A 27,539-nucleotide genomic window follows, 5' to 3' on the forward strand; every position below is an offset into this window, starting at 1 on the left:
CAACCCCTGTGGGACACCACTCCCCACTTCTCATGAGGATGACATGATCCATTTACTACGACTCTCTGGGTCCTATCCTGCAGCCAGTTTCTTACCCACCTGACTGTCTCGGAGTTAAGCCCCAAATCCTGCAATTTCTTGTGAGGACATCATGGGATACTAGATCAAAGGCCTTTGGAAGTCTAGGTATAAAATGTTAACCTGCTCTCTCATGTCCAAGTGGTGACTTACCTGGTCATAGAAGGAGATGAGGTTGGTAAGACAAGACCTGCCTGCAATGAAGCCATGCTGGCTATCATTCAGAATCTTAGCTCCTGCAAGTTTATTGCAGATAGATTCCTTGATTAACTTTTCTATGATTTTCCCTAGGATGGAAGTTAGGCTGACTGGACTATAGTTACCTGGGTCCTGCCTTCTGCCCTTTTTGTGGATGGGCACAACATTGGCCCTCTTCTATTCCTCAGGGACTACCCTAGAGCACCACGAGTTGTGGAAGAGTTTTGCTGGGGGTTCTGCAATTACTTCAGCCAGCTTCTTCAGCACTCTCAGATGAAGATCATCCAGCCCTGCTGCCTAGTATATGTCTAATTTTATTAATTGGTCATACACCAATTCTACGTCGATAGTAAGAAGGTGATTATTCCTACTGTGTTCATCCTCTACTTTACCTGGCATTTGACCAACCTGACGGTGGGTGGTTGGACCCAGAAAGGTGCTGCGCGAACAGGCCGGGGACGAAAGGGTTACGGGACCATGTTTCTCCTTCTCTTATCTCTCTTCCCGTTGACAGAAAAACAATTAAGGAGGCGGTGTAACAAATAAATGCTTTACTCACACTTTCATATAGGTGGTTTCCTTTACAGCAGTTTCAAGATTAAACTCGCTGGTGACTCGAGAGCTCTAAACACGTTCGAATGATATACTTGGTCGTGATGGGGGTGTCCGGGGGGAAGGGATTTCGTGGACGCAGGATCCTGGAAAGGGTGATCAGGCCTCTCCAAACTGACTCGTGGATCCCCCTTGTGCTTGTGTTCTGCCCCTTCTTATAAGCTACAGAGCCAATCAAAATGCGCCCCGTGTATCTGCTGACTTTTAGGAGGCTGTGACTGCCAGCCGTGCGGTCACGCCCCTCATGTAACGCCTGATTTGCTGAGGCTATTTGATCACGCGTTCATCATGACTCCCTCACACTCCGAGCATAGTTCACCCTCGTGTTTTACATTTGATACCTTTGAGTTCTTAAGTGTGTTCAAGATACAACATCCAACACAAACACAAAGTAAAATACCAACTAAGGGTATTAATAACTGTGGTCATTCAGCAGTTCTATTGTGACAGGGGTACTCAACTCATTTGGTTATGACAGCACTGTTTTCCCCTTGGTCTGGTGAAAGACTGAGGCAAAGTAGTCATTCAGGAGTTCAGCTTTCTCCTGGGTACTGGTAACTAGCTATTCTGAGTTATTGAGCAATGGCCCCACACTCCCACTTGTTTACCTCCTATTCCCTATGTACCTAAAGAAGTACTTCTTGTTGTCCTTGATTCCAACTGCTAATCTAAGTTCGGGCGCCACTTTAGTCTGTCTTATCTGTTCCCTGCAAATGTGGGCCATCGTGGAATAGTCTTCCTTGGTGTTTGCCTCAAGCTTCCATTGTTTATAAGCCTCTTTCTTCTCTCTTATGAGGACCATGATTTCCCTGTTTAGCCAAGAGGGCTTCCCAGCCTTTTCTGTTACCTTTTCTCACATGGGAATGCACTTCCTTTCATAGATTTCATAGACATTAGGGCTGGAAGGGACCTCGGAAGATCATCGAGTCCAGCCCCCTGCCCAAAGGGCAGGACGTCATCTGGGGTCAGAGGATCCCAGCAAGATAAGCATCCAGTTTGCTCTTGAAGGTGTTCAATGTAGGTGCTTGAACCACCTCCAGTGGCAGGCTGTTCCAGACCTTGGGGGCTCGGACAGTAAAGAAATTCTTCCTTATGTCCAGCCTGAAACGGTCTTGTAGTAGTTTATGACTGTTCGACCTAGTCGTCATCCCTTGGGGCGCTCTGGTGAACAAATGTTTCCCCAGATACTGGTGGTCACCCCTGATAAACTTATAGGTGGCCATCAGATCACCCCTGAGCCTGCGCTTTTCCAGGCTAAAGAGCCCCAGGGCTCTCAGCCTGTCATCGTAGGGTCTGCTTCCCTGACCTCTGATCATGTGCGTGGCTCTTCTCTGAACTCTCTCAAGCTTCTCCATATCCTTTTTGAATTGTGGAGCCCAAAACTGGACGCAGTACTCCAGCTGCGGCCTCACTAAGGCCGAGTACAAGGGGAGAATGACGTCCCGGGATTTGCTTGAGAAGCATCTATGGATGCAAGCCAGTGTTTTGGTTGCTTTACTAGCCACAGCATTGCATTGCAGGCTCATGTTCATCTTGTGATCAATGATGACCCCCAAGTCTCTTTCTTCCTTAGTGCTAGCCAACATAGCACTGCCGAGCCTATAAGGATGCTGCGGGTTTTTCTTCCCAAGGTGGAGAACCTTGCATTATTGGCGTTGAACACCATCAGATTCTCATCCACCCACTTGCTGAGCCTGTCCAGGTCAGCCTGGATCACCTGCTTGTCTTCTGGTGTGGATGCTTTGCCCCAAAGTTTGGTGTCATCGGTGAACTTGGCCAGTCCGCTTCTGACTCCAGTGTCCACATCGTTAATGAAGATGTTGAACAGTATGGGTCCAAGGACAGAGCCTTGGGGGACCCCACTGGTCACAGGACACCACGATGAGTGACTTCCATCAATTACTACCCTCTGGGTCCGACCACAGAGACAATTTTCCAGCCAGTGGATCATGGAGGACCCGAGGCGACAATTGGCCAGTTTCTCCAAGAGGTGATCATGGGAAACCAGATCGAAGGCTTTTTTGAAGTCAAGATACATGACATCAATCTCTTCTCCCTTGTGCAGGTGATAGTTCACCTGATCGTAGAAGGGAATGAGATTGGTCAAGCAAGACCTACCCGCAACAAACCCGTGCTGGCTATCCCTTAAGATGTTGGTGTCGGCCAGTCCAATAAGGATGGCCTCTTTAATAAACTTTTCTAAGATCTTCCCCGGGATAGAAGTCAGGCTAATGGCCCTATAGTTAGCCGGATCCACTTTTCTCCCTTTCTTGAAGATAGGCACCACGTTGGCCTTCTTCCAGTCTTCGGGCACTACACCAGAGCGCCAAGTGTTTTCAAAGATCCGCGCTAGAGGCTGGGCTATGATGCTCGCCAGCTCCTTGAGTACCCTGGGGTGAAGATTGTCAGGGCCGGCTGACTTGAAGGTATCCAGCTTCTCAAGATGTTCCTTCACGAAGTCAGCATCAATGGAGGGCAGGAGATCACCCTCACCTGGACTTCCCTGTCCCGTAGCGGGCATGGGCGTCCCATGGGACTGATGAAAGACCGATGCAAAGTACCTATTTAATAGGTTGGCTTTTTCCTTTGTGCTTCAAGGATTGTGTCCTTAAGGAACAACCACTCTTCATGGACGCCTTTTGCCTTCAGTCCCTGGTCCTGCAGCACTTGCCCTACTAGTGACCTAAGTTTGTTGAAATTTACATTTTTGAAGTCCAAGACTTCAATCCTGCTATCCGATTTCTCTGCCTTATGTCAGACAGTGAATATGATGGTTTCATGGTTGCCATCGCCCAGACTTCCCTCTATATTTAAGTTGGTCACCAGGTCATCTCCTTTGGCCAGGACCAAGTCTAGCAAAGTGTCACCTCTGGTTGGCTCATGTACCTCCTGAGTCAGGAAGAGCTCTTCAACACAGGTCAGGAAGGATCGCAACCATTGCAACTTGACCGCGTGTTCCTCTCAGGAGATGTCTGGAAAATTAAAATCACCCGTCATGACCATGTCACGTGCACATGCAGCCTCAGTCAATTCTCAGTTGAACTCCAGATTGGGTTCCTTCTCCTGGTTTGGTGGTCTGTAGTATACACCTACAGTTAGGTCTCTCTCACCACGCCTTCCCCTATCTCCCCACAACTTGACCCAGAGGGTTTCAAGTTGTCCATTTTTGGACCTGATGTCAGCCCCCAAGGAGGTGTACTGCTCTTTCCCATAGAGAGCAATGCCTCTACCTTTCTTCCCCACCTGGTCCCTTCTATGCAGGGTGTAGCCCTCTATAGCTACACTCCAGTCATGTGAGGAGTTCTACCAGATCTCCATAATCCCTACTAGATCATAATGTACACTGGAGAGTAGGAGGGCTTGCTCCTCCTGCTTGTTTCCCATGCTCCTGGAGTTAGTATATAGGCACCTGAGTCCTTCTACTGAGGCCCTTGTCTTCCTGTCCTGCTGATGGAGACATGGTTCTGCTGGCCAGGTATGACCTGAGGGCCAGGGTTTGGGGCCTTGATTCTGAAGCTTCTCAGTGGTACTATGATAGAACTGGAAAAAATGAATACAAATGAACTGCAATGAATACTAATATTATAAAACTTCTTTTCTGAGAGATCCAAAAAAATCTGTTTCTGAAATGATGTGGGGAAGAATTGTGCTTTTATGGTAGGGAAAATATCCTAATATTAAAAGAATTGGTTTTCCTACACCTCTGCTCACTGCAGTGATGAAGACCAGTGGCTGTGCTCAAATTGACAGTCCCCTGGTTGAACTGTGAAGGAGCTTCTGACAGGGCGCTCTTAGCCTTTGGCTCTTGGTTCTGGAGCTCACTTCTTTTTTATAGTAACAGAACCAGAGTCTTCTCAATTCTACCAGAGCACATTTCATGTCCTAGTTTATGATATTAACATTTTTATTTTATTTTGGTCTCATGAAATTCAGTATTTTTCTTAAACCCACATTTCATAAAGTCTTGAGATTTTGTAAGAATATTAACTTTCATTTTTAGACATAATTTTCTAGCCCTCATAGTCTGAAAATATGAAACACATAGGCTCAAAAACACAGGGTGAATTTATAAATCATGATTTTCAAGATACTCTCAGGATTTGGAACCCTGGACTCATCATTTTTGAGTGCTTGGATTTGCTAATCCTGCTTCTCTTTCATCATGCTTGGCCAAAGAGGAGACTTAAAAGGGTGTATCTTCATAGAGTGTTATACACTTTTTAATTAACTGGTTATGGAAGTGTGACTTCTTGGGTAGGAGATTGGGGTGGGGTTATTTATATTCTTTTGTTTTTTTTTATCTAGTCACAACATCTTTTGAATAGGTTCATTTAAAAGATCAGGCTGAATAGATAAATGACTAACGTATTGCTGAATTTAAACCACAGTGATTTATTTGCAAATATATATCCAATCTTAAAAATAGAAACACTCTGATAGATATTTGCTAAAAAGCAAGTGGTTTCACAAAGATATTTAAGGTAACCAAATTTAGTGACAAACGCCTTCCAAGAAAATAGATAATTCATGGCAATCAGAAATGTCTTATTTCAAATAATTTTGGGTGAAGCTATATTCTTGCAAGATCTACAATGTGCAAGATCTACAAGAACAATACAAGCATGAGATTTTTTTTTGGCTGCAAAATTCTGGCATTCCAAAAGCAGACTGGATGATGGCAGAGGCTATCAATCTTTTTAGTTTGCCTTCCTTCAAACAATGCAAAACTCTTGGGCCTCAGTTCACAGTTAGAGACTCACATGCCCAGAATAAACATAACCTTAGGAACCAGAGGAAAATCTAGACTTGGAATTCTTGAAGCAGCTCTCAGAGGCCGTACAGTCTAGGGACGTGGTTGTCATGGGGGACCTAAACTACCCTGACATCTGCTGGGAGAAGCAGTCAGCCAAATCCAACCATTCACGTAGGTTCTTAACCTGCATGCAGGACCTTCATCTAATGGAGGAGGTATATAGTCCCACTAGGGGGAATGCCTTACTGGACTTGGTGTTGGCTATGGGGGAAGACTGGGTAGGGGAGCTGCAGATTCATAGTCACTTTGGGGACAGTGACCACCAATCAATTGAATTCACCATACAGCATAGGGTGGGTAAGATAACGGGTAGGGTGGAAGTGCTTGACTTCAGGAAGGCTAACTTCAGTGTGCTTAGGAGTCTAGTCAATGACGCAATGCAGGAGAATAGTATTGGCAAGATGGGAGTCCAGGAAGGTGGTCGTGACTAAAGGAAGCGATCCTTTGGGCACAGAGGGAGACTATCCCGGTATGAGGGAAAAGGGGGAAAGGAACCAAAAATCTTCCTTGGCTAAAAAGAGAAACCCAGGGGAGCCTAAGGGCAAAAAAGAAGTTATATAGGTGGTGGAAGCAGGGGGAAGCTGCCAAGGAGGAGTATACCTACTTGGCCCACACTTGTAGGGAGGCAGTTAGAAAGGCCAAAGCAACTACAGACCTGAGGCTGGCAACCCAAATTAAAGACAACAAAAAGTCTTTTTTTAGGTATGTAGGGAGTAAAAGGAAGGCCTGCGCCTAGGCAGCATAGGACTCCTACTGAACAAGGAGGAGCAATTAGTGACAGAGAGGGGGGATAAGGCTGAGCTATTCAATGCGTTTTTTACCTCAGTGTTCCTGAACAGGGGTCAAGATAAGTTTCTTAGTGGGTTCTTAGATGGGCATCAGAGGAACAGAAGGAAAATACCCATCCAATTTCCAGAGCAGCATCTTGCTCAGGATTGGCGGAGGGAGGCTGCTTAAAGGTATTTCCGGCCCTGGAGACAGGCAGAGGGGGGTCAGTTCCTTGCAGGCTGCAGGGAGAGAGGAGTGTCTGGGCATCTCGGCAGGCAGAAACTGCAGAACGTGCCTGAGGAACGCTAGGGGAGTGACTCTGAGGCAGGCGGAGGCCTGCAAATAAGCGACTAGTGCTAATCTCCAGAGTGGAACTGCAGCTGAGGATCTGGAGCAAGGGAGTTCACAAGGCCTGAGAGAATCTCCAGACTGGAGTTTTCCAACAGAGGATCTGGAGGAATGCCTGAAGGAAAAAGTTTACAGTCATAGGTAGAGCCTTCCTGCACAGGGAAGAAACTCCAAAGAGACTGTGAACATTCATAGGGGTGCAGGGCAGGCTAGCACACAGCAAAGAATGGACTAAGGGACTGTTTGCCTGAATTATGGTGACTGGGAGGTTGAGCATCTGATCACGAGAAAAGAGGACATTGCCAGAGCCTGAGAAGAAGGCTGAGAAGCAGCCGGGGTTTTCTGTGATTTCTTTTTGCTGTTTATTTTGATTTTTTGAGCACAGGCCAAGCCCGGCCCCAGGAAGGGTATACCCAAAAGAGGCACTAGGACATCCTGAGGTAGGGGCAAATAAGGTTACAACAGGTAGCACTGCAACCTGGCTGTGGAAGAATATCATAAAACACCTTTTAGAGAAGCTAGGCTGGGGTAAAGGGGAGGTTTGGAGCTCCACAGAAGACACAGGGATCAAGACCAGGCAGGATTACCATGGGCATTGCCTCTCGGGAATATATAGGGCATCAAAGTCATGGCAGGAGAGAAAACATAAGCTCCACTTCCTGGCAGACCTGGTGATCCAGAGCCAAGGTCTACCCTGTCACCACCTGTAGGCAGACGAACGCAGGGCAGTACTGGCAAGCCCTATTATATCTATAGACATCACAGTAGGGAACGATTACAGGCAGACCTGGACAGGTTAGAAAAGTGGACAGTACCCAATAGGATGCAGTACAATAAGGAAAAGTGCAGAGTACTGCACCTAGGTTGCAAAAATATCCAGCACACCTACTGACTGGGAAGTGACCCTCTCAGCAGCTTAGACACAGAAAGGGATCTCAGAGTCATAGTGGACTCCAAGATGAACATGAGTCATCAGCGCGATGAAATCATCAGCAAAGCTAACCACACGTTATCATGCACCAGCAGATGCATGACAAATAGAGCCAAGGAGGTGATACTTCCCCTCTATGTGGCATTGGTCAGACCGCAGTTGGAGTACTCTGTCCAGTTCTAGGTGCCGTAGTTCAAGAAAGATGTTGATAGACTTGAGAGGGTCCAGAGGTTGGCCACTTGTATGGTTGAGGGCTTACAGGACAAATCCTATGAGAGACTGAGGGACCTCAGATACCCCCATGGCTCAGCAAGGGCATTCAGGAATGCCTGAGGACTAAAAGGGTGGCATACAATCAGTGAAAGGGAGGGGCTATCACCAAGGAGGAGTACTCCTCCTTGGCCCGGGAGTGTAGGAGGGCTATTAGGAAGGCCAAGACAGAGATGGAACTCAGGCTAGCATCCAGGATTAAGGACAACAAAAAGTCCTTTTTCAAGTACATTGGGAGCAAGAAGAGGGCACCAGGCAATGTAGGGCCCCTGCAAGACTCAGATGGTAACCTTGTGGCTACGCCAGATGAGAAAGCCGATATTTTTAACAGTCTCCTTGCCTCTGTTTTCTTGAACAGGGACTGGGACATCCCTCCTACCAGAGGTAGGGACAATCTCGGGGATAGCTCTGTCAGACCTTGGGTCAGCGCAGATGTAGGTAGGGATCTTCTGGAAGAGCTGGACATTTTTAAATCTGCAGGTCCAGATGCCCTCCACCCAAGGGTGTTGAGGGAGCTGGCAGGGGTCATCGCGAAGCCCTTGGCCCGGCTGTATGAGCATTTGTGGTCATCTGGCCAGGTGCCGGGGGATTGGAAACCGGCCAATGTGGTCCCCATTTTCAAGAAAGGAAGGAAGGAGGACCCAAGTAACGATAGGCCCATAAGCCTTACTTCAGTCCTCGGGAAGATCTTGGAGAAAATCATCAAGGAGCATATCTGTGGGGGGCCAGCAGGGGAGAGCATGCTCAGGGGCAACCAGCATGGGTTCATCAAAGGCAGGTCCTGCCTGACCAACCTGATTGCCTTTTATGACCAAGTAACTAAATCCTTCGATGATGGTGTCACTGTGGATGTAGTCTTTCTAGACTTTGAGAAGGCCTTTGACACTGTCTCTCACCCCATTCTCATTAATAATTTAAGCGACTGTGGCACTGATGCCTGCACAGTTGGATGGGTAAAAAACTGGCTGATGGGGCGCACCCAGAGAGTAGTGGTGGATGGGTCATACTCAACCTGGCGAGGTGTGAGCAGTGGGGTCCCCCAGGGCTCAGTCCTCAGACCCGCACTGTTTAACATCTTCATCAGCGACTTGGATGAGGGGGTTGAAAGCACATTGTCCAAGTTTGCTGATGACACTAAGATGTGGGGTGAGGTGGGCACATGTGAAAGGAGAGTGAAGCTGCAACTAGATTTTAGACAGACTACAAAAGTGGGCAGATGAGAATAGGATGGGGTTCAACGTAGATAAATGCAGGGTGCTGCACCTTGGGAGAATAAATCCACAGCATACATACAGGCTGGGGAGTTCCCTTCTTGAAAGCACAGAGGCGGAAAGGGATCTTGGAGTCATTATTGACTCCAAGATGAACATGAGCCACCAATGCCAGACCGCAACCAGCAAGGCCAGCCATACCTTGTCATGCATCCAAAGATGCATCTCAAGCTGGTCCAGAGAGATGATACTCCCCCTCTATGTGACATTGGTCAGGCCACAATTGGAGTACTGCATCCAGTACTGTGGACCGCACTTTAAAAAGGCCAGCCTGGAGAGCCTGGAGAGAGTTCAGAGGAGGGCCACCCTCTTGGTGAGAGGGCAGCTGGACAGGCCCTATGAGGAGAGACTGAGGGACCTGAACCTGTTCAGCCTCGGCAAGAGGAAGCTGAGCGGGGACCTGGTGGCTGCCTACAAACTCATCAGGGGAGATCATCAGCAAATAGGAAGAGCCCTATTCTCCCCAGCACCACCTGGGGTGACAAGGAACAATGGTAATAAGCTGATGGAGAATAGGTTTAGGTTAGAGATCAGGAGGCAATATTTTACAGTTAGGGTGGTCAGAATCTGGAACCAACTTCCTAGGGAAGTGGTCTTCACCCCTACCTTGAGTAAATTCAAAAAGAGGTTAGATGATTACCTGTCTGGGGTCTTGTGAACCCAGCATTCATTCCTGCCTGTGGCAGGGGGTCAGGCTAGATGATCTGTTCAGGTCCCTCCTGACCCTAGTTACTATGAGACTATGAAACTGTGACCTGGACCTCTTCAGCCTCCGCAAGAGAAGACATTCATTAGGGGGATGCAGCAAGGGATTTGAGATGCTGTGTTCACCATGGCACCTCTTGGGATAACAACGAATAATGGTCACAAACTGACAGAGAGCAGATTTAGGCTAGATATCAGGGAAAACTTTGTCACAGTAGGGGTGGCCAAAATTTGAAATGGGCTTCCAAGGGAGGTGGTGCTCTCCCCTACCTTGGGGGTCTTTAAGAGAAGGCTGGATAGGCATCTGGCTGGGGTCATCTGACCCCAGCACTCTTTCCTGCCTAGGCAGGGGGTCAGACTCAATGACCTGTTGAGGTCCCTTCCAACCCTGGCATGTATGAATCTTACCAGAGACAGATAGTTAGCTGTGTTAGGCTGAAGTCAAGTGCCTGGTGAAGTAGGCTATCTCCTATGAAAGCTCATGCCTCTCAACCATTTAGTTTTTATGGTGTTACCTTGCCCTGCTTCCTGCCTTACTGCAGACAGAAGACAGCTTCCCTACTTTTAACTGTCAGTACTCTTATAAATTACTTTAACAAATCAGACACTAAAGAAGTTATCAACTACCTGAAGGGTGGTTTCAGAGGATAGAGCTGGATTGTTTTCAGTGGTGGCAGATGACAGAACAAGGAGCAATGTTTTCAAATAGCAGTAAGGGAAGTTTAAGTTAGATATTAGATAAAGCTTTCTCACTAGGAGGGTAGTAAAACATTGGAACAGGTTACCCAGAGGGGTTGTGAAGCCTCCATCCTTGGAGGTTTTTAAGACCCAGTTAGACAGTAATAGCTGAGATGATGTAGTTTGGGATAACCAACTTTGAGCAGGGGGTTGGACTAGATGATGTTCTGAGGTCCCTTCTAATGCTAATTTTCTATGATTCTATGATTCATCACCTACACTGTTATTGTGAGTACCATCCTCTATCCAACATTCATTTTGATAGGACACCATGCATACCTTTAGATCTAGCTTCCCTCCCCTATAATTCTACCCAATAGAAATGTGCTCTGTGGGCTACCTTAACAACAGAAACATGGGAAGGAATTCTACTATTCATACAATTTAGTTTCACATGATACACAGTCCCAGCTCACATTCCCTCTTTTTTTCAGGCATGCTTCTCGGGAAAAGTTTCTTACAAAGGGGTTGTGTCTACATGAAACACTGACTGCGCAGTCATTACTGTGCAGTCATTTAGTACTTGTTTTTAATGCAGTGCTAAATTACTGTGTAGTCATTTAGTACTGGTTAAACAAATACTAAATGACTGCACAGTAAATGGAATTACTGCACCAAGGGGCAGCTTTTTCATGATGCTGACTGCAGTTAGTTGTGACTATCATGCTTCCTGCCATGCAATGCTACTGCACAGTAATCATGGGCTACTGCACAGTCAGCATCTCATGTAGACACAGCCAGGGAATAGTCTTTTCCCTAATTGTACCCACTAGAACCAATAACTTCTCCTGAGAGGAAGATGTTTTTGTTTCAGGTACTTTATTTCTCCCTCACAAATATAAATGAAGATCCATGTTGAATATTAGATAGCTATTTGACTTCATTTGCTGTTTAATATTTCATAGATTTCATAGATTTCATAGACATTAGGGCTGGAAGGGACCTCGGAAGATCATCGAGTCCAGCCCCCCGCCCAAAGGGCAGGACGTCAGCTGGGGTCATAGGATCCCAGCAAGATAAGCATCCAGTTTCATCTTGAAGGTGTTCAATGAAGGCGCTTGAACAACCTCCGGCGGCAGGCTGTTCCAGACCTTGGGGGCTTGGACAGTAAAGAAATTCTTCCTTATGTCCAGCCTGAAACGATCTTGTAGTAGTTTGTGACCATTCGTCCTCGTCATCCCTTGGGGCGCTCTGGTGAACAAACGTTCCCGTAGATACTGGTGATCACCCCTGATAAACTTGTAGGTGGCCATCAGATCACCCCTGAGCCTGCGCTTTTCCAGGCTAAAGAGCCCCAGGGCTCTCAGCCTGTCATCGTAGGGTCTGCTTCCCTGACCCCTGATCATGCGCGTGGCTCTTCTCTGGACTCTCTCAAGCTTCTCCACATCCTTTTTGAATTGTGGAGCCCAAAACTGGACGCAGTACTCCAGCTGTGGCCTCACTAAGGCCGAGTACAGGGGGAGAATGACATCCCGGGATTTGCTTGAGAAGCATCTATGGATGCAAGCCAGCGTTTTGGTCGCTTTACTAGCCGCAGCATCGCATTGCAGGCTCATGTTCATCTTGTGGTCAATGATGACCCCCAAGTCTCTTTCTTCCATAGTGCTAACCAACATAGCACTGCCGAGCCTATAAGGATGCTGCGGGTTTTTTTTCCCAAGGTGGAGAACCTTGCATTTATCGGCGTTGAACACCATCAGATTCTCATCCGCCCACTTGCTGAGCCTGTCCAGGTCAGCCTGGATCACCCGCCTGTCTTCTGGCGTGGATGCTTTGCCCCAAAGTTTGGTGTCATCGGCAAACTTGGCCAGTCCGCTTCTGACTCCAGTGTCCACATCGTTAATGAAGATGTTGAACAGTATGGGTCCAAGGACAGAGCCCTGGGGGACCCCACTGGTCATAGGACACCACGATGAGTGACTTCCATCAATTACTACCCTCTGGGTCCGACCCCGGAGCCAATTTTCCAGCCAGTGGATCGTGGGGGACCCAAGGCGACAATTGGCCAGTTTCTCCAAGAGATGATCATGGGACACCAGATCGAAGGCTTTTTTGAAGTCAAGATATATGACATCAATCTCATCTCCCTTGTCCAGGTGATAGGTCACCTGGTCGTAGAAGGAAATGAGATTGGTCAAGCAAGACCTACCCGCAACAAACCCGTGCTGGCTATCCCTTAAGATGTTGGCGTCGGCCAGTCCATTAAGGATGGCCTCCTTAATAAACTTTTCTAAGATCTTCCCCGGGATAGAAGTCAGGCTGATGGGCCTATAGTTAGCCGGATCCACTTTCCCCCCTTTCTTGAAGATAGGCACCACATTGGCCTTCTTCCAGTCTTCGGGCACTACACCAGAGCGCCAAGAGTTTTCAAAGATCCGCGCTAGAGGCTGGGCTATGATGCTCGCCAGCTCCTTGAGTACCCTGGGGTGAAGATTGTCAGGGCCGGCTGACTTGAAGGTATCCAGCTTCTCAAGATGTTCCTTCACAAAGTCAGCATTAATGGAGGGCAGGGGATCACCCTCACCCGGACTTCCCGGCCCTGTAGCAGGCACAGGCATCCCATGGGGCTGATGAAAGACCGACGCAAAGTACCTATTTAATAGGTTGGCTTTTTCCTGGGCGTCAGTTGTCAGTTGCCCCATCTGGTTCAGCAGGGGTCCAACGTTGCCCCTGCTTTTCCTCCGGCTCCCCACATATCTGAAAAAGGACTTTTTATTGTCCTTGATGCTCAAAGCTTGCTGGAGTTCAGTTGCAGCCTTGGCTTTCCTGGTCTGCTCCCTACAGGACCGGACCAGTGCAGAATAATCCTCCTTGGAGGTGACTCCCATCCTCCATCCTTTGTAGGCCTACCTTACTTAGAAGGACATCATTCTTTTGCTAGATCATAGATACTGGTTTGCAACTCTCAACATTAAAAGCATACATTTTTACAGAGATACGTATCTGCTGCAAAAAAGGATTTCTGAGTTTTGTTATTGGTGCTAAACAGTACATGTACCAAGCAGTGCCCTCTGACTTTTCAACAGCACCATGAGTATTTATGTAGATTTTAGCGTCAGTCGTAGGTTAGGTTATGTGAAAGCATAGTGATGTTTTTGTATCTAGATAATAGGCTAGTCAAAGGAAAATTTTACCAGGAGGGTTAAGAATCAATAAACAAACTCCATCTCAGCCACATACTTGGTCTTTGGGTAAACAAAGAAAAATCCATTTTAACATAGAGCCGGACAGTAGAGTTTATTTGAATGAAATGAACCTAGGACAGAAAATTATATTTAGCTCTCAAAAGATTCCAGATCAACTTTTGTTTATTAAACAACTTAATTTGAGTCCCTGAAGATCTGCAGGTCCTCTGGTCATCTGGCATTAAGCACTTAAGGCACTTACAAGTCAGTGGTGACAAATGCAAGACTACTTCAGTGTTTGCATAAATGACTATACCCAGGCAGATATAGTATAGAAATGATTAATTTAATCGGTTAGAATGTATTCCTGTCTTTAGACTGGTGGAAAATCAAAGTAAGTCACCTTTCTTCTCCAATCCAATTAAAAATAAAAGCCACTGACAGTTTATTAGTAGGTAGGGAAATTATGTAGAAGGATATGGGATATGTTAGATGACTTGAGGACACTTGAGCAACACAAGAGCCTTTTCTTCATATCTGTCTTTTAGAACTAAAAGCCATGTAGAAAACATGTGAGTTTTTCCTGCCACTGATTCCAAACCAAACCATATAAATGATAGTCACTGGCAGCAGTATCCTACCTAAATAAGCAAAAGGACACCACTGTATCTGTAGATTTTTCATGGAGGCAAAATCTTCTGCATTTTGGGTATATACCAGGAGATCACAATATCAGTAGAGCACTTTCTGGGATTTCAGAAGCATTGGTTCTCTAGGGATCTTGAATGGGAATGATAAGAATTAGAGATGGAATCTAGTTTCCAGCAGTGAGGGTCACCCCACCATACCTGTTTGCAATTTTCCATGTATGGAATCTAATTATTGGAGGATCACCTTAAATTTGTCCCCTCCACTACTGCAGGCAGTGAGGGGTGAGGTAATGACGGGGACAGTAATGGGGCAGGCAGTGGGGGACAGACTCTTCCCTCCTCCATGCCACTTCTGCTCTCCACAGCCTTGTGTCTCTGCCCCCATCTCCCCTCTCATCTCCCCCTGGAAAGTCTCTATCTCCTTTATGCCCCTCCAACCCCCCATATGTCTGCTTTACGTTAGCAGGGTCCACTTCTGCTGTAGCCTGGGGCACTGAGCATGACTCCATCCTGCCCCACGGCAGCAGGGCAGAGCTGGCTCTGCAGCTTGGGGACCGGGCTGGAGCATGTGCTCTCTTCCATGGACTCCAGGCTGCAGCAAGAACAGAGCCTGCTGGTGCAGTGCAGAGGTAATGGGGAGTGTAGCAGGGGGAGAGATGGGGAGAAGTGGTGTGGCAGGGAGAGACTGGGGGCAGCAAGAGCTTGAGGCTATTGGGAAGGAGTGGCAGGGGCAGCAGGGGCCAGGCAGCAGCTGCAGCTGCAGCTGCAGCTCCATCTCCAACCCAGTTGTATATTCCCTGCCACCTTGTACTAGATTGTCAAGTGAGGTGCTTTCCCCCCATGTTAAACAGGGAAAAAACCCCCTGTCTTCTAATCTAGTAAATAAGGTATTACTCCAGAGAGTTCTAAAAAAATTAAGGAAGAGAAAGCAGCAGTTATTCTAGTAACTCCTTGGTGGACAAAATAGGTTTGTTGCTCACACCTCATACAATTTTCAGCTCTTCATATATTTTTTCTCAGGTTGGACCTCCTTATACAGTAAGTAGCATGAATTTATCACCCCAAGTTTCTATGCCTAATGAGTTATGCAGAAGCGTTACGTTGACTAAAGTTCAGTGAATTTTAAAAAGTAGCAGGAAGGAATTTACAAAGAAACTTATATATCAATTTAGGGAAGATTTCAGAGGGTACATGAATCGAATCATTTTGACTTCTCTTGCAGTTCAATAGGGAAAGCAGCATATTTGCTAACTATTAATTTATTCAACCCTCTAACAAATCAACTGTGCTCTGTTCCTGTACTCAGGCCTCGTCTATATTACAAAGTTCTGTTGGCACAGTTATGTCAGCCACTAGCAGGAAAAGACGGCAAACACCACCACTGGAACTGATATAGCTTTGCCAGCAAACCCCCTAGTGACACAGCATTGCTGGAAGAGCTTCTTCCATTCACGAACTGGAGTAATTGTGGCAACAGAAAAACTCCCTTTGCTGGCAGAGCTGTATCTATTCTAAGAGGCCTGACTATAGAGCTGCTGATATTTAAAAGACTAGCAGCCCTTTAGTCCTAATGAGATTTTTGAAAGGGCCTATGACAGGCTTCCCACCTGATCCCATGAGGTCTCAGTTTAGTTCTCGCAACTGTGATGAAACCTCCATTGTATGATTTGGTCTCCAGTTCATTCTTAGACTTTTGTATGAACGTTGCTGTCCTTACAGACCTGGATAGAATCTCCTAGATTGTCCCCTCATGCATTCCCATCAATGTTGCTACACAAGAGAGTTCTGAGAAAAATCAAGACAGACAAAGTAAAGGTTATGTTAGTAGCTCCTTGGCAGTCTTTACAGTTGATATGCAAAGACCTTAACATCACTGGATATATAGTATAGCGTGCTATTAGTTTTCTAAGATTCCAAGATGACCACACTGATCAGGCTTCCTGCAACTTAGAATCATAGAAAATTAGGGCTGGAAGAGACCTCAGGAGGTTATCTAGTCCAACCCCCTGCTCAAAGCAGGACCAGCCCCAACTAGATCACCCAACCAAGCTGAGGACTAGCCTGGAGACAGGGAAAAAAAGCTTCCCACAGACATGTTCCAATGGATGAAAATATGTTTCCCAGGGAATAATTAAATTATGGATTCTCAAAAGACTTAAGCTAAACTAACTGCCAAAATCTTCCGCTATTATTTTTACATTGACATCTGCAATATGAAATTGTATAAATGTGACTCAGGTGCTAGTAGCCTCAGTTGGTATGGTTCACTGTATGGAGAAGAAGAGAAGCCCAGAAAATAAGATCTCTAGAGGTTCAGTTAGGAGTACTCTTTGTTCAGTGTTTTATATCACAACAGAGTATTTCTGCAGTGTTTCCATGTTTTTCTAGCTTGCTGTTTACTACTCAGAATAGTAAAAGCTCAGCATAAGCTGATCTGCCCCTTTCCTCTTTTACCTGTGAAGGATGCAGCAACCTGTGATAAAAAATAACTTGTGTGTTTCTGACAGTATTCAAGCACCAAATTCATTCCTAATGATGAAACTTCACTAAAACAATGGAATTACACTAGGGATGAATTTGGCCCCCCCAGATTATTGTGTTTCAGTCCTAAGTATTCCTGATATCGCTGTTCACCTCAGGAGGTGAACTAACTTTAGATCAGGTGCACCATTTTCTGGGTGATTTAAGCCCTGTGAACACCTGTACCTTGGTTAGGTTGATCTAAATGCAATGCTTGTACATACCTTCAGAGGGTAAGAGTCTTTCTTTTACACTGTAGTGGTGAAGGAATGTATAAGATGGGATCTTAACCTCAATAAAATCTGTTCACTACTACTCTAACAAGGTAAATAAATAACAACACTGATTTACTCCTACTTTATGTCAGTATGTACATTTAATATAAATATAAAGATATAGTGCCATCCTCAGAGGATTTCTGAGGATTTCTGAAATTACATTTCAGTGTATTACTGAAATATATCCATTAAAAGTAATACCTCCATAAAGGTGTAACATTTCCAATAAGAAGTGGTGGTAGGTGAATAAGACTTTTAAAATGAAGTGTGAATGGTATTTTGAATGCTTGGTGAAATGGGCAGATGAGAACATTCTGGCCAGATGAGAAATTGATTGGTGGATAGGTTATGGATGTGTATGTAATTATGTTGGGAAATAAAGTATTGGAAGAAAAATGGAAGTGTATCTGTTTTCTTCTACACTTGACTACATTATGTAGTATATCTCTTTTTAGCATGTCTCTGTTGGATGAAATATTTTTCCATTTTGGAAGTGGGTGGCTTGGTAACTCGGAACCTGTCAATAGTATACATTGGGTTCCACATGTTTTTGTAATTTAAAACAGCATTTCCTATCATCCAGAAACCATATTCTGCTTCTCATATTGGACACATTCTGCAACTTCCTCCTCATTATGTTGTAATTAATGTTGAGATGATGGATACAATCCCACTTGAATGCCTTTATTTCTAAGCAAAGTGACTACAAGTGACAGTAGATAAAATGCCTAAACAAATATTTAGAAATTAATTGTGAAGACACTGCACTGGAAAAGAGCTTCCTGGAAACAATCTGGTCACCCTGATTAAAGATATTGTTTCAGAACTACAACATAAAGTTAGCTTGTCATATTGTACTGCAAAAGGTCAGTTGGAAACTGCATCACTTGTTTTGGGCTTCAAATATGCAAGCGATGGAGCTCCCTGATTTTCCTGCCAGTTCTCTTACACCACAAAAAATAAAAAGGACGGAGAAAATGTTTTGTTAATAACAGTATTTCCACTGAGAACACTATCAACAGTACTCAGTGCCAACAACTTAGAAGTATAACCTTCCCCTTTCTCTGCCCCTGCACAGAAAGAATGCATTTCTCTCCCACGCTCTGTCCAGATGCTCATTATAACACAACAAGCACTCTACAAGCGTTCATTGTACTTTAATGAGCATCACAAACCTCCTGCAGAGAAAAATGTATCAGATGCAGGAGTAGGAGGACTCTGGATGGCACTGCATCCATGTTTCTTTGTGTTAGGTGCACAGTATAACTTTGGAGGTATTTTACAATATAAAGGAAAAGTTGTTGAACAGCGTGTCTTATATCATGGACTCTTGAACTTCCAAAGCTTGACCTGTTTCATAAGATTATTGAAGGGCCCATATCTGAGAATGTCTTTAGAAGCTGGTGTGGAATGTTATTCAATAAATGGTGGACAGACGGAACATTTGCCTTCTCTACGTGAAAATGTTGGGCTGTATTTTCAGTGAGTTTACTCTTAGCACAGCTGAAGAAAACTATAAGCCCCAGGTTATCTTAGGGCTAAAACATCCGCCAAAATAATTTAGAACAGTTTAATTGCTGCTCTCAACTATTCTAGTTTCAAGAATTCATGTACTTCATCTCACAAGTGAAGGTAAGTTTCATTTAATAACCTTCTTCCTGTAGCAGTCTTCCTTCATGTTACTTTTGTTTGCTTGGCTTTCAGTTTATATTAGCTCTGCTATATGATATGCTGGCCTGGAGGACAGAGAATAAAGGCAAAGATCACTTCCTAAATCCATATTTAGAGAGTTGTGGTGAGTTCTTGGCACCTTTGAAAATGGGATCATTCCTATTTAGATACCTGAACATGAAACTGAGTGCCTCATTACTTGATCCCAGGTAGCCTTGCCCCTTCTATTTGACAGGTTACCATAATTTAAATATATTACATATAAACTATAAGTGTTTTGAGATTAAGAAAGATATTATGGACACAACACTGGAGATAAATCTACCTGAGGTGGCGAGCATGAAGCACTTTATTAGATTATGGAACTTGAAGCTGTGGTTCCTGTTGTCCAGCCCCTGCCATCCCTTTCAAGCTAGGGACAGACATTACACATAAAGTGGTTTAAGTGATCAGAAACTGGTTTTAACCTGTAACAGAACAGATGTTAAGTGCATAGAAACCAGTTTGAAAATGGATGAAACCAGTTTGAGATAAACCTGGTTGAATGTAGTATTACACTTAACTGATTTGGCTCCAACCGGTTTATGCAATGCCTATCCCAGACCCCTTGCTGGTTTAATATAAACCAGACTTTCCCAGCATCCTAGCATGCTCTCTGGGCTGGGCAGGGCTCTCTGCTCCACAGCAGGGCTGGTCCCTCACCTCTGCTCCCTGGCTGCAGCTCTGGCAGAGATTTGCAGGCTGCTCCTCTGCTCCCTCTCACCACTCCCTGCTAAGCAGGAATTCCCCCCTGCCCTCTGCCTTGCTGAGAGGTATCTGTGTATCAGCTAGCTGACTACATGCTGGCTCCGGTCCATGGTGTGACAAAGGCAGAATCACCAGGTAGCTGGTAATGTCCCTCTCTTGTTTTCTTAATGGGGTGATAAACAGTGAGTTAGGGGTGAGAAACACTGTTATTAATTCCCTGCTGAGCTACTCAGAGCATCCTGCCAGGGCCTAGCTACACCCCCCACACCTCAGCTCAGTACTGTGCAAGGGAAGGGAGGGTTGCTCTAGCACCTCCCCCCCAGCTTCTCACCTGAGCCACTGCAGGCATGTGCCTGAATTTCTGTAATGAAAAAGGAATGTCTATCCACCTCCAAATCAGGTCAAGCTTTGCAGGTTAGGCAATTCATACTCAAATATTTTGAATGTCTGTCCCTAGCCTTAGAGGCTAACTCAACATGTCCTCAACAATTAAACCTATTAAACAACAAATCAAACCAAACAAAAAATAAATTAAGCTTTAAACCAAAAAGTACAACATTACTTTAACAATACAAAACTAAACATTCTGGCTTGTTAAAGCCTTGCTTTGACCAATTTAGAAACCAGGAACTCTGCTCAGCGACTAGACAGAAAACATGTTCTAAAGAGCCCAAGATCCCATCAGTAGCTCCTCACATCCACACTTCCTAACCTCCTCCTTCCCCCTTCCTTCTCACCTTTCAGAGAGAAAAAAAAGTTTTGCAGCAACTATAATTAATTCCATTTAGGGTGAAAGGAATATAGAGACAGCAGTTTAACAATGGTTATGGCGGACTTTTCTGGACTTTAAGGCATGACCTGGGATTTATTATTTAATTATTAGTTTTATAAACCACACTTTCCAACAGAGGCTTAGAGTGGCTTAGAGACAGAAACAACATATAAAAGCAAATGGAATAGAATATGAAATTAAATATCCTTATACAGTATCCCAGAAAAATAAAAGCCAAAAGATAGCCTTGATAGAATTCTGCTGCCTGCCTATGTCTGCCAAGATAGCTCACCAGCTTACAGCCTTGTTTCATAGATACTACAACTGTTCTCCTTCCAGAAGACTTCTTTGGCTCTAGAGAGTGAGTAGTAAGTGCTGTTTAATCAGGATATTGGTCTCAGATTTCCCCATTTTCAGGTCTATTTTGTCATCACTAGCCAACATTGGATAAGTATAATGTTAGGCTTGATTAGTTTAAGAGTTATTGATGGATCTATTAGTGTATTGTAAAAAGAGTGCAGAGAGCAATGAATGTACATTATTTTATTGAAGACAAAGGGAAAAAATCTGTCTGAAGAGAAATTCTAAATCACTTACCCAAGGAAAAAAGAGCCTATTCCCCCTCCCCCGAACCAGAACAGTAGCTACTTTGAGTAGTTTCTTCAGGGACTAATGTATAATGAAAATGTATGGAAATGAAAAAGTTAACACTGATGGCATAGGATGTTCTACCTTGTTGAAACAGTACTCATGTGCTTCACTGTCAGCCATAATAGCTGACAGACAGACAATGGGACAGATCTTATTCCACTTATTGGGTGCCTTCATGGACTTAGGCACCTAAGTGTGATTGTATCCCACCCTCCTCACATCCCTGGAACTCATGAATACCTCTTCTGTTGTACCATGCTGTTACCTTACTCTTAAGACTAAGTCACAAATAAGCAGCAAAGAGCATCCCCCTTTTGTTTTACCAGTTTTTCAAGGAATGGATGAGGGTGGAATAGGATCACACTTAGGTGCTGAAGTCTAGCACCTAATGGATGGAACAGAATCTGGCTCAGAGCAGTTGATGCTATTTTGTTGTAAAAGCACTGAAATATGGCAGTGTGTTTACACTCCTGTTTGTGCTTTCTCCTATGGAAAACTCTTTAAGACAAGCACCAATGATGGGCAAATAATAAAAAGAAATCATTTATGTATATTGATTTTAAAATGTATATCAATTTAATTCAGCACTTTTATGTACATTGGCAACAAAAATGCAAGCCTGCAAATTGTACCAGTGGGCATACTTATGGAAAGCAAATTATAAGTATTTGGTGAAAATAAACACCAGGTCTTATATTTCTGATGTGTTCTTTGTTGATGAGTTATGAAGTCCATAGGGCATTGTGTAGTTTAGTGATTAGGGAAATGAGCCTGGTTTTTAACATGTTTCTGCAGCTAAGACAATGGGGATAACCTTGACAGGCCACTTCACTTCATTCCCACATTTATTTGAGATGTAAGCTCTCCAGGGGAGGGAATATGAACTACAATGCAATAGCGGCACATTGCATTTGGGCACCTGAAAGTTAAGTGCTGTAACATAACTTATAGCCACCTGACCCAGGAGTGAAATCTAGAACTCTGTGTGAGGCATCCAGGCTCTTCAGGACGATAAGAGATACCAGTAATATGCATTCTTCCAGACTGAGCAAGGAATTTAATCCAAGGCTCCCATTTCTCTGGGTGAGTGTTCTCTCATTAAGCTGCTGTATTAAAGGTAAATATGTATTAAAGGTAGCCAGTTTTCAGAGAGAAGAGTGAAGGCTACTTAATTTTTTAAACAAAAAAGATGCATGGCCAGAACTCAGATTGTATCCATAAGCATCTAAATTAGACAAACGTAAGCGTCTGCATTTGAAAGAGTGATTTAAATTGGCCCTGTTGCAGCATCCACAGAACTCATTAGGTACCTGAATGCTTTAGGAAGCGCTCCATTTTGGACTGCACATTTCCATAGGTATCTCTGCTAAGCATACTAGTCCTGCATTTTGATCCTCTTACCGCTGAGAGACATGCAAAACACCTCTTAAGTTGTCAGAGAGACCTTTACCTGTAGGTGAAAAGAGCTCAGATGTAACTTGTATCAACAGCCTTGAATTCAGTGGTGCTCACCTTCAGTGGTGCCACACAGAATTATGTTGAGAGTCCTTGTGGGAAATCTGGGTCCTGAGCTTTCCTGATTGTGAGGGGACTTGAATCAATATCTTCCACTTCCTTTCACCCTTTCTCTGCTAGTTGGGCCACTGGATAGCAAGACGGAGTCTAACTATAGCACTTTTCTGGCAGAGTAGAATCCCGCATTCCAGTTTCTACTGGCACGATATTTTTGTTTCTTAACCAATGACAAGGTGCAAAAAACAGTTCAGGAGACAAGACAGAGAGGCCCTGCCTCTGTTGCTTAGGGGAGGGGAGAGAGGGAATAGTGGGCTCTGGTTCCTGCTCCCAGGATTATTTGAGTTTTTCAAGCAGTGACTAATAGAAAATGCATAAAATATAAATGCTGAAACATAAATAATAAATATCACTAATTGAGACTATACAAGCAAAGTTATGTATCCTACATAGCTAGCAGGGCATGACTTGACTAAGTAAATAATCTCCATTCTAATCTAAGAAGAGGGGTAAAACTAAAATAATCCTAATGAAAGACACGACTGAAGCATCGCTTTGCATTAAATGAAATATTTGATAAAAGACAATTTGTTCTGACAATATTTCATTACTCACCATTTTAATGAAGTACATAATCTATCAAATGCTGCTCACTCTCTATGGAAAAGGAAATCTGTAAATGCAGAAATAAGTGGTGTTGTGAATACACACACTGAATGTGAAATGTACAGCCCAGAACTGATCAAATTCCATTGTGAATAATTTGAACTTGTTTGCAAGAGTGTAAGAAGCTTAAAAAAGGTGGTTAAAATATGTATATATATATATATATAAAGATATGCTGATTATATGGATTTAAGATAATTATAGAGAATTGAACAATGAACGCTTAAAAAAAATCTAAAAGGAGAATAGTTGCTAACAATGGAATATTACCTTTGCTCGACCTTCAATCAATTTTTGTTTGTTCCTTAAATTCCCAATCTTTTCAGTAATGGCATAGAAAGATTTTATTCATAACTAGTTACATCTCTTTATTGGTTAAAATATCCCAGGCCTAAAATATTGGTATTTGTACCTGATGAAAACTTGTATGGTAAAATTCTCCTGTAGTGCTTCTACTCAGATGGTAATTAGGCATTAAAATATCAACCCTCACAAAGTATGCAGAGAAAAAAAATCTATGCTTGCTTTACATTAACACTTGATGATAATAATAATATCTGTAGGGTATTTGTTTGTGAGTAGTTAAGAAACCATGGGAAATTATTACAGTGTCATTATTCGATGACTATAATAGTCAGCATGGAAAATTCCCTGTTTGATTCAATAACAATTGAAACACTATAACACATATTTTTTACGCTCCTGATCCCTGGGAGGAGGGCCTGGAAGCTGGTGTTCCTTGCCCACTTTAAAACAGTGCCCTAACCACTTGCTTACAGAGGCAGTCTCCTTTTTTGCTTACTCTCCCCCCAGCCTCCTGCCCTGCACTCCTGGTTTCCCAGTGGCCTAGCAGGGTTGGGGAATGCCTTAACTTAGCTTGTCCTATAGCATGGTGGTTAGATCACTTGCCTGATAGCTGGCAGGTCTTGATTCCAATTCCTTCAGGGTAAAAAATACAGATCTCCCACTTCTTGAATCTTGAATCATTATGTTAATGTCCAAAAGATGGTCATCACTACCATCATTGGTCATGACCTGAATAAACTCCTTGTGAGGTGAGTTAGTCTGCACACTGATATTTATCAATAGCAGGCTCCAAAAATCCTTTGCCATACTTACCTATTAGTGGGAGATTAGGTAACCAAGATGGAAATATCTCTGAGTTTCTCCCCACATTTCCCCTCAGTTCTCACAGAGGGGTTAGAAAGCCTGTTGAATTTGTAAGGCTATATACCCTTTCCATATACAAGGACTTTATACTCCATTCTCTCCTGCTAATATTCCTCCCCAACTCCTTCCCCACAGTGAAAGAGTGAGGGATGGTGCACAAAAGTAATAGCAGCTGAGTGACAATATTTCAAACCCATATGCTTCTGAGCCAGTACAGCACAGGCTACTCCACGTCCAGAAAGATGGCGAAGGCCAGCTGGGTGTCCGTGGGGAGGGGCGGCTGCATGTCAGTGTCCTGCCACTGCAGGTGGGGCTAGAGCTGCTCCAGGAGGTCCCTGCAGGTGGTCTGAATCATGCAGAATGCCTCTAGCCGTCGCTTATCATCCCAGGTCTGCCAGATGATGTGCAGCCATGAGTCCTGGCTGGCCCTGCGGGCCCAGAGGTGGTAGGGCTGGAGGCCTAAGAGGGTGAGGGTGGCCCCAGTGGTGGTGTCCAGCAGCCTGTCGTCAGTGTTCCTGTTGGGGTCTGGCCAGCTGGAAGAGGTCCAGCTGACAGCTGAGTGGCGGCAGTGGCCCTGGGAACTGCGTGCTGTAGCCAGGCAGACAGTCACTGTGTGTGGGGGAGCCAGGAGGGCCCAGACAGCCATGGGCTAGCTGGCAGTCAACCCAGTGGGCCAGCAGGGCCAGTGCAGTGGCCAGTAGGATCCTGGAGCTCTTGTCATTGCTGCCAGGGACAGCCATGGCATGGGATGCCAGAGGCAGTGAAGAGAGAGCTGCTACATGCTGCCCTTGTGCTGTGCATGCTGCTTCTGGCCAGGGAAGTGGCTAGCCAGGGAGTAGAGAGTGGGGCTGGCTTTTCAAAAGGGCTGCTGGCTGCTATCTTTGCAAAATCTTCTCCCACATCTCTGCATGTGTAGACACCTGCCCAGGAGCATTTACTTGCTAGTGGTTTACTCATGAGTAAACTGATCTTGGATCAAATGAATGTGTAGATGTGCCCTTGACACCAGAAATCAATCAACTAAGGGTGGTATTTTTTCCAGGGTTATCTACCTGTCACACCACACTCTGGGTCACAGAGCAAAAAAGAATGAGAGAAAAACTCTAGCTCTTCAGACTTGAGTAGACCATTTCTATACTCAACGGAACTCTCAGGCTGAAGTAAAATCCCCATCAAAAGTAAGACCTTGTTGCCCTTGGCTAAGACTTGCTTGTGCAAGGGGGAGAAGGGGAAGAATCAGAGCTAAATTTTTGCTAGCTTCCAGAGATAAAAATATATATGCATTGTCTTAGCACAGTGTGACGACTCGGAGAACCAGGTGCAGCTCTCCAGTTTGCCCCTTGCTGTAGCACCCACCCCTGTGCAGACAGTACCAGCAGTTCTACTGCCTACCTCTGAAGAGAATGAACCAGAGAGTGGAAACCATTCTCTGCTGGGTCTTCTCTGGTATGGGATGCTTGCAATGATCCTGCTGGCATAGGCAATGCATAGGGAGAGCATGGGGGGGGCATGTGCCCCCCAACAGGGCTGTTGCCACTGGCGGCACCCACAGGGGCTTGCCAGCTCCGCCCCCGCCACTGCCGGCAGCACCTGTGGGTGCTCACCAGCTCCACTGCCACTGCCAGTGCCTGTGGGTTCCCCCCACAGTCAGGAGGCACCATTTGCCCATGCCTGTTGGGACTCAGTTCTGTCCTGGTGTGAGTACTAACTCCCCACCCCAACTCAATCCCAATTCAGTGAAACACACACAAGATTTTAGTCCTTTATTTATTTATTTCCCCCCACTCCTTTCTCTTTACTTCTCCCCTCCTTCCCATCCACTTCAAACAGTTGTTTTTGCATGACTTTTCCCCTTTCACCTGTAACTCTGTCTGGCTCCTGGTGCAGAGGGAGGGAAATAACAGTGTCCATACTGGTTTCTCCACCTCCAAGCTACAAGTCCCCTCTCCCCTCCTTTTCCACCCTAAGGGAGGGATGAAGTCCTGGCTCCTGTTCTTGCCAGGCCCTCTAGTGGCAAGTCATAGTTGTGCATGTCTGAGACAGCATAGCGCCTTAACCTGTGGCTACTCTTAAACTTCTCTAACTTTATAATATTCCACATTGTTGCAGAGCACTTAGGTGCCCTGCTCCTAAGGAGGAGAAACTGCTAGGGAAGGGACCCTAGCAGTGAGGGAATAAGGAGCCCAGCTGTGGGTTGCCGGGGCAACCAGGGAAGGTCAGCTGACCAGAAGGGGCAGGGCCTGATCCTTATAAAGCCCAGGGGCTGAGGCCAGGCTAGCAGTTCCCTGCCAGCAGCCAGAGAAGAAGGAGCTCTCTGCCATGGGAGAGAAGAGAAGCCTGACCCAGGAGCAGTATCTAACTGCTGAGAGATAAAGAGTCTCCAGTAGGAGTGAATGTTGTTATGGCCGGATGGCTTCAGTTTGAGTTATAGCTGGAGGGCTAGTATTTTGTATTGCTGTTCATTTATCACTGGTGGTTTGGGTGAGGCTATTATGGGTTGGAGGAGGCCTCATAGGAGACTCACAGTGGAGTGGGGACCCCAGCACCAGTAAGGGCGCAGCATCCTCATAGGGGACTCACAGTAGAGTGGGGACCTCAGCACCAGTAAGGGCATAGCATCCTCATAGGGGACTCACAGTAGAGTGGGGACCTCAGCACCAGTAAGGGCACAGCATCCTCATAGGGGACTCACAGTGGAGTGTGAGGACCCCAGCGCCAGTGAGGGTGCAGCATTCGGGGTACATAGACCCCAGCCCCAGAGAGGGGCAGCTGAGAAGCTCCAGAGAAGGGGGCATTGCTGAGAAGCCCAGTGCGGGCGTGGTGAGCCCCGGAGAAAGGGGTAGCAGTGTGGTGAGCCCAGGAGAAGGGGGTAGCAGTGCGGTGAGTCCCAGAGAAGCGGGTAGCAGTGCGGTGAGCCCTAGAGAGGGGGTAGCAGTGCGGTGAGCCCTGAGGAAGGAGGTAGCATTGCAGTGAAGAGCCCTGAGAGATGGCGGCATTGTGGAAGAGCCCCAGAGACAGGGCGGCACTGCAGAGAAGGCCCTAAGA

At 45.3% G+C, this 27,539-nt stretch overlaps 1 long non-coding RNA gene across 1 annotated transcript in view; it reads left to right on the plus strand.

Annotated features, from left to right (window-relative positions):
• Positions 1 to 18,466: 18,466 nt before the first annotated feature.
• Positions 18,467 to 27,539, plus strand: part of LOC109286248 (uncharacterized) — a 440,090-nt gene continuing 431,017 nt past the window's right edge. The window contains exon 1 of the long non-coding RNA XR_009464105.1: positions 18,467 to 18,937. This is a non-coding gene — a long non-coding RNA (uncharacterized LOC109286248). The remainder of the gene's footprint in view (positions 18,938 to 27,539) is intronic.

Source organism: Alligator mississippiensis, chromosome 1 (genome assembly GCF_030867095.1).
Source record: "Alligator mississippiensis isolate rAllMis1 chromosome 1, rAllMis1, whole genome shotgun sequence".
Taxonomy (NCBI): domain Eukaryota; kingdom Metazoa; phylum Chordata; order Crocodylia; family Alligatoridae; genus Alligator; species Alligator mississippiensis.